We start from the raw sequence: 8,040 nt of genomic DNA, 5'->3' as shown, positions 1-8,040 counted from the left end.
TTAGCTTGCTCTCTCTCCATGGATGCTGTATGACCCACTGTGATCTCCAGCATTCGTTGTTTTCAGTATGATTTGGGTTGGCTGTGCTGAAAGCAATCATGACAGGACCAGGCTGTGGAGGTGGGTAAAACATACAGAAAGACAGAATCAGGCTCTATAAGCTATTGAATTTGATAGAGCCCTGCAAGATCCCCAAGCGGAAAATGAGATGCTGTTCTTCAAGCTTGCGCTGTGATTCATTAGAACACTGCAGCAGGCCTCCAACCGAAATGCTGGCATAAGAACACAGTGGTACGTTGAAATGGCAGGCACCTGGATGCTCGGGGTTGTTTTTACAGACAAACCGTATAGATATAACTTTTTTCTTCAGCCTGTCCAGCAAAAATAATATCATTTCAAATAGTTTAGTTTTGTCTTTTAAGTTAAATACCAACCATTGCCAAATAATGACTTAGCCAAAAGTTTTTTTTTAATCTGTCATATTTAGGTCTGTGTGAAAAATGTCTCAGAATTAACTACTAAGTCGTTATTCAGCTTTGATTCTTCTGACAGTGCGGGTGTTTGCCCTTGATGCTGCTTGACAAGTCTTAAAACCTTCAGGTTAATGGTTGCCTTTTGTTGACAGCAGATGAAATGCTTTAAAAAAAAATGCAGTAAGCATACATTAATTTGTAGTGGCGAGTGAGCATGAGATTAACTGTCACAACAGATTGCACACCAGATCATTCAAGTCTATTTATTTTACCTAAATAGCCCTTGTGAATTGGAGGCCAGTGTGACTTTGACTTGAGGTCCTTCTGAAAACATTTTTTTTAGACAATTAACGTACTACAACAAAATAGATCGGGAAATATTTCACAAATGAAATGTTATTTTCCCCATTCAGCTAATGGGCATTTTTAGTATTGGTTGGGGAAGGGGATGTTGTCTCCAATTGTTTCTACATTTCATCATTATAATACAGAATCTTGAGCCATGCAATTATCATATTGTTTCTTTTGTTCAGGTCATCAACAGATACCATCTTGTGTGTATGTTTATTGGCTGCAAAATGGAACTGGCAATGTCATTGCTGATTCAACTGACTTTGCACATGGTTCCTTTTGTCAACAGAGCAGGTTCAGAAGTAAAATCAATTAACTTTTTTTTTATTCTGGAGCATGGTTTTAATTCACTCAAAAGTCAAAAGATTGTGTGGGTATGTCCCACTGCATCAATGGCACACACAAAACTGGTTAAAAATTTGGCACACAGTTGAGGGGTCCTGCATTGTCTTGCATTAGGTGTTTGAAGCAGACTCTGTTGGATAGAGGTTTGAGGCATCAATGTTGGTCAAAGTGAGACAACATTGTTGTAGGTAGGTTTTGTAACCTGATTGTGTGGCATATCTACTAAGAAACCAGTTGAAATTGCATTGAAACATTTAATTTGGGAACGTCTCAACTGTCTATAATTGTGATTTACTCCACCAGTATGGACTGGATTTGCATCCACGTCCAAAAATTTGAGGGCAGTATGTTCTGCTTACCCATTTTTCCGACTGCAGTGTATTAATTGTGCGCATAAATTTAAAATATCAGTGAGATTGTCTGTGTAATTCAAGTGCACAGCAAAGCAGTCTTTAAACACTCATGATGGGAATTGACTTTTCTATATCATTGGGCTTTGTAACTCTCTGCTGACAGACATCCCTGTGCATATCCTGTTAAGACTCCTGTTTGTTCCACTCTTTCATACTTCCCAATGGTGATTCAACTTTTAATGTGATCTGTTAGGATTGTGGTGAAATGGTGTGTATCATTCCGGAGATCCAAAGAAGTTCCTACTTAAGGTTAAATCTAAGGGTAGCAAAATCTATTCGTGATTATTTATTCTAATTTTAAATGAGAGCTGACCGTTCAGTTGCCTTTGAATGTTGCATTTAAAGTTGTACCTCAAATACATATTGCCCCTTATATTTTATACATTATTTTGAGCCATAATGTGAACTAGCAAAATGGATATAGTGTTGATATAGTTATGGAATAAAATTGCTGCATCATTCATGTGCATCTCCAGAGATCCTGAGAGGAACAAAGAAACCACTTCTGCCTACATTTTTTTTTCAGGATTACTCTTGTTGCAGTACAAGAGGACAGTGAATTTGTGGAATTCTTTACTGCAGAGGGCTGTTGAGACTCTCTGTTGTTAATTATATTGAAGGCTGAGATGTTTTTTTTTTAATCAGTAAAGCAATCAAGGGTTATGGAGAAGCGTTATTCACTGATAACAGGGCACAAATTTTGTGGATATTGCAAGTCTGAAATAAAAACCAAGGATGCTGAAAACACTCGGCAAGTTAGACCACATCTCTAGTGAGAGAAACAGACTTGATGTTTCAGGTTGATTAACTATCATCTGCATGACAAACCATTTGAGTTGTAGTAGGTCTAAGCAAGTGATGGGAAATATGGAAAACAAACTCCAAGGGAAGTTTTGTCACGTGGTTGAAAACCTGAAAAATACATTATAAAAGCATTGGTAGTGCCATAATGGGACAAGCCAAGAACCAAATAATGTGTTTCAAAGAAGCATGAATGGCAGACTAAAGGAAATTCTGGCTTCCTGCCATGAGCATCAATTAAAAAATTCATTTTAGCATCTACTCTTGTGATTTGAAGTTGGCTTTCATTGTTCTTAATAGCTCTAATAACTGTTCATAAAGATTTGTAAATGTGTCCTTTCGGTGTAGATGAAGAGTTTATTAATAGACAGACTAGAACAAATGGGTATGCGCTCGGATTACCAGGGCATGTATGAGTGGTCATGTCCACCAGGGGTTATCTATGTTGAGGCCTCCGCTTCCGTAATATTTAGAAATGCCAGGTATCAACGTCACTTAGAACAACTTTGATAACGCAGTAATTGTTTTAGATTGGAACATAAAATTGCAAAGACTCTTTGATAAATTAACTGCAAATCTGTAGCAGGAAGAGTTCAAAATAAACCAATGCCAAGCAATGATATCTCTAAAATAAAAGTGCAACACACAACAACAAATGTTGTGTGGTACCTGTCAACTCTATTTCTGGTCATGTATGCATAGTATTGAGGGAATAATGTTAAGTGGCCAAAGTCCTACCAGACCACAGGGCTGCTGTCTTATTGAGATAATTGGTGGTGGTTGAACCTGAGGTCACCACAATTCAAGCAAGGGCAGAGGTTGAGAAGGCAAGTCCTTCATGGTAGGCTCAGTTGGTGTGAAAATTGAACCCGCACTGTCACATTGCATGGCAAAGCAGCTATCCAGTGAACTGAGCTAATCAACTCCAACCTTTTGAAAATAATTTGTTTTAAAATTTAACTTAAAAGAAAAAATATTTTAAAATGCCCAGTAAACAACCAGTGCAGTAACACAAGTTGAATTATGAGATAAATTGCACAAACTACACTCAGATATCTTTGAACGTAGAAGATTGAGTCACAAATTTGAGATGCATAAGATTGGAGGGATGTGAAGCAGATTTGGAGGGCAGATTAAGAAGGCATAACATAAGAGGCCAATCAAGGATGATATCAAGTAGCACTGCTTCATACAAAGGATAGAAGGGAACTGGAAATACTCTCCATAAGAACTGCTGAGACTGTATTCAACTAAAAATTTCAAAATTGAGATTTATACATGTTTGTTCAGCAAGAGTAATAAAAGATATAGCGCAAAAGTGCCTAAATTAAAATAAGGTACAGGACAACCATGATCTAATGTTGGCAGAACAAGTTCAAGATCTGAATGGTCTTAATCCTGTTTCATAGTTTCAGACTATAAGATATAGGAGCAAGAGCAGGCCATTCAGTCTATCCAGTCTGCTTCACCAAGAGATTATGGCTGATCTGATCATCCTCAACTCCACTTTCCTACCTTTTTTTTTAAGCTGTGATCCCCTTGCTGATTTAAAAATTGGTCGATCTCAACCTTTAATGTACTTAATGACCCAGTGATCATCTTCTGTGGTATAGAAATCCACAAGTTTACTACCCTCGGAGAGAAAAAATTCCTCCTTATCTTCGTTTAAAAGGGTAACCCCTTATTCTGAGATTATGCCTTCTGCTCAAAAGGGAAAAATCTGAATATACCATATATACATTACTTTATATTTAAGTTGCAGCAATAATGTACTGACAGGTTACAGGATACGGCTGTAACTGGATACTTAATGCTTCCTCTCCTTTTGACTCACCTGATACTCTCACTGGCTCATAGGATGGGACTTGCATTCAGCAAACTACCAACCATTGAGAATTCATTTAAAAGAATTTTTTTGTCTAAGAAGTCAGTATTTTTATTCTTTGTCCCTTCCTGGAATGTGATGTTATAAGAAAGGACATTTGCCTTCCCCTAGTTATCTTTGAACTGAATGGCTTACTATAGCCATTTTAGGGTCAGTTCAGAATTAAAACATATTACTGCATGTCTGGAGTTGCATGTAAAGCAGACCAGGTGAGGGTGGCAGCTTTCTGTTGCAAAAGTGCATTTATGAACCAGATTCAACACAGTGTGGAGCTGGAGGAACGCAGCAGGTCAGGCAGCATCAGAGGAGTAGGAAAGTCGACGTTTGGGGTCAGGACACTTCTTCAGAACTGGGGTGGGGGAAGGGAGCTGTGAAATAAATAGAGGGAGGAGGGGTGGGGGTGGGGAAAGGTAGGTGGGATGGTGATAGGTGGATGCAGGTGGTGGGGATTGCTCAGCGGGAATGGTGGATGCAAATCGGGGGGTGGTAGGGATTGGTCAGTAGAAAATACCTCCACTGGAGCTAACAACAGTTTTGTGAAATGCATGATGCTACAGTAGAGAAGAATGCCAGAGGAGGGCCGGTCTGCCTTCATGAACCAGATGCAATTTTATGACACTTGATAGTAGTTTTGTGGCACTATTATTGAGATTTACATTCTAGATATATGACTTGATTTTAAAATCTAGCACCACCAGCTGCTGTGATGGACTTGAATCCATGTTCCCAGAGCGTTAGTCTGGGCCTCTGGATTACTAGTCTAGTGTCATTACCACAATGCTACCACTTCTAATCTATTTGGATTATGGCACTCATTGGACAACTCCCAAGTTTTATAGCAAGATAAAATTCATCAACTACAATTCTTATTGAAACCATAAATATCTCACTGGAGCTAACAACAGTTTTATGATGTGCATAATGCTGCAGCAGAGAAGAATGCCAGAGGAGAGCCAGTCTGCCTTTGTGAAGAGCCAATGTTAAAAATTCCAACCATTAAATATGTAGCAGTGATGTAGTACTTTTGTACTACCTGTTATGCAAGGAAAGTGACGGGTCCAGACAGAGTCTCCGGATGAGTACTTAGATCCCATGCAGACCAACTGATGGAGGTATTTGCCAACATCTTCAGCCTCTTCCCTCCTACAAGCCAAAGTCCCCACCTGCTTCAAGAAAACCACCATCATCCCAGTACCTAAGAATACACACGCAACATGCCTTAATGACTACTGTCCAGTGGCTCTGACCTCTCAATCATGAAGTGCTTTGAAAGGCTGGTAATGGCCCACATCAGCTCTTGTCTCCCCACCTGCCTCGATCCCATACCATTTGCTTACTGATGCAACAGGTCCACAGTGGACGCCATTTTCTGAGCCCTATAGTCATCCCTGGAACATCTGGACAACAAGGACACCTACGTTAGACTCCTGCTCATTGGCTACAGCTCCACCTTCAACACCATTATCCCCTCCCGACTTATCTCAAACCTCAAAGACCTAGGTCTCCGCTCCATCCTCGGTAACTGGATCCTCAGTTCTCTGCCTCTCCGATCACAATCAGTAAAGATAGACAACTGCACTTCCATGATAACACTCAACACTGGAGACCCCCAGGGATGCACCTTCAGCCCCCTACTGTACTCTCTATACACCCACGACTGTGTTGCCAAATTGCAAATGAACAGCACCCCCACCTACACTAACAGAGTTGAGGTTGAGAGGGTGGGGAACATCAAGTTCCAACAAGTGACAATAACCAGCAACCTGCCCTGGAATTCCCACATTGATGCAATGGTCAAGGAGGCACAACAATGCCTCTTCTTCCTCAGGTGGCTCAGGAAATTTGGAATGTCCACAAGAACTCCCATCGACTTTTGCAGCTACACCATTGAAAGCATACTGTTCGGGCGCATAACAACCTGGTATGGCAAGTGCTCTGCCCAGGACCGTAAGAAACTACAGAAGGTTGTGTGCACAGCCCAGACCATCATGGAAGCCAACCTTCTATCCATGGACTCCTTCTACCTGGCTTGTGTGCTGTGGAAAGGGTGCCAACATATCAAAGACCCATCGCACCCCGGTAATGCTCTCCTACAACCTTTTCTGTCTGGCAGAAGATACAGAAGCTTGAACACACGCACCAGCAGGTTCAGGAACAACTTCTTCCTGGCCGTTATTAAACTGATGAATGGACACTCTAACTTCAAATAATGCTGATCTTGCCTAGCGCACACCTTGAGTGACATTAACCTGTATGCTTCCAGGTTTGTTTTTCACCTTCTGATCTGCATGACCTTGCTTACTATGATCTGTCTGTACTGCTTGTAAACAAAGCTTTTCACTGTCCTTAGGTACCCATGACAACAAATAAATGAAATCAAATCAAATCAGTGGAGTGGCATTTCATATCAGGGAAGTCTGAGTGTAAAATGGAAACAATGTTGTTGAAACTCAATGATAGAATAAAGAAGAATTGGTAGATACAGAAGTACCTAAAGATATTTCGATGGAGAGTGGATTTGACAGGCTTTTGATTTATTTTTATATTGACTGTGCCTACTCTGTTACTGCCAGCTTCTCTAATCTTTGCAAAACTTGAGTTATTCGATGGAAATGCAGAGGGAGGGAACTGTCAGTTCCACTTTTAAATGATCAAACCGTCTCTTCAACACCTTTTTACTATTTCTTTCTTATGCTAATGTTGCTTCTTGAAGTGTTCTACTAAATTCAGCACTGATAGCTAATTTGGTTAGGTTGCTGGAATACAGCCATCAGAAAGATTCCAACTTTGATGTTTGTTCTTTATTGGGTTAATAGATGTTGTTATTTGTTGTGAGCGGTCAATGACTCTGTACAAGGGCAAATTTTAGAAATTTTAGTTATGATCCCAGCTGATGATCTTAACATGTCAGATCCCAGACAGAAAGCTGGTTTGATAGATCGCAAATTTTCTGGCTTGTTTGGCCACTGGGGTAGTCACTGAACGTATTCCCAAGAGGTTTTGAATGTTCTTTTAACAAAGGATACATTTATTATGAAAGTTGCCGTTAGGTGTTGCAGTGCCAATGCATGTTAAGGAACACAGGTTTGTGGTGACACATCATTGTACAGCAAAGAAATAACAGCTGCCAGGAGCCTCCCCTATGCTTTCTGTTTAAAGCTATTTTCTGGTGTTTGCTGCCTACGTAACAAGTTTGCGGAACAGCTTCCTTTACTCAATCAAACAATCTCCAGTTGTGGAACTAACAAAAAAGTGACTGTCCACTGACAACTTGTGCACTGTTCATGCTCCAATCACTGTAACAAATGATGGCTGAGTGGAGAAGAGCTATCCTGCCCGGGGGAGAAGCTGCCCTCACCCCTGTCTCTTTCCCAACCTCTCCTCCTACGGTAGCCGTGGTGGTTGCCATCTATACTTGTGCAGAAACTGCACAAGGAACATAGTGATGTCAATGATGTGCACCCTGTCGTGATCAGTTGATGTCATGGCCTGCTTCTGCATATGGGCAGGGGCCACCTCAATAGTCATTTTGGCATTCAGAGAAATCACCACATTTAATAAAGAACACAAAAGTCTTAACATCTGGCCAGTTTTTCTGCAGTCGTAATTCACTTTTTAACATTTCATCAATTAACTTTCCAGGTACCTTGCAAATCACTTCGATTTGATTTACTGTTGTCACATGTACCAAGATACAATGAAAAGTATTGTTTTTCATGTTAACCAGACAAATCATCCTTCACGTAAGTACATCAGGGTAAAACAACAGAAT

This window comes from Rhincodon typus, chromosome 22 (assembly GCF_021869965.1).
Source record: "Rhincodon typus isolate 14 chromosome 22, sRhiTyp1.1, whole genome shotgun sequence".
NCBI classification, from domain to species: domain Eukaryota; kingdom Metazoa; phylum Chordata; class Chondrichthyes; order Orectolobiformes; family Rhincodontidae; genus Rhincodon; species Rhincodon typus.
The sequence above is the reverse complement of the archived record's forward strand: the minus strand, read 5'-3'. Positions refer to the sequence as shown.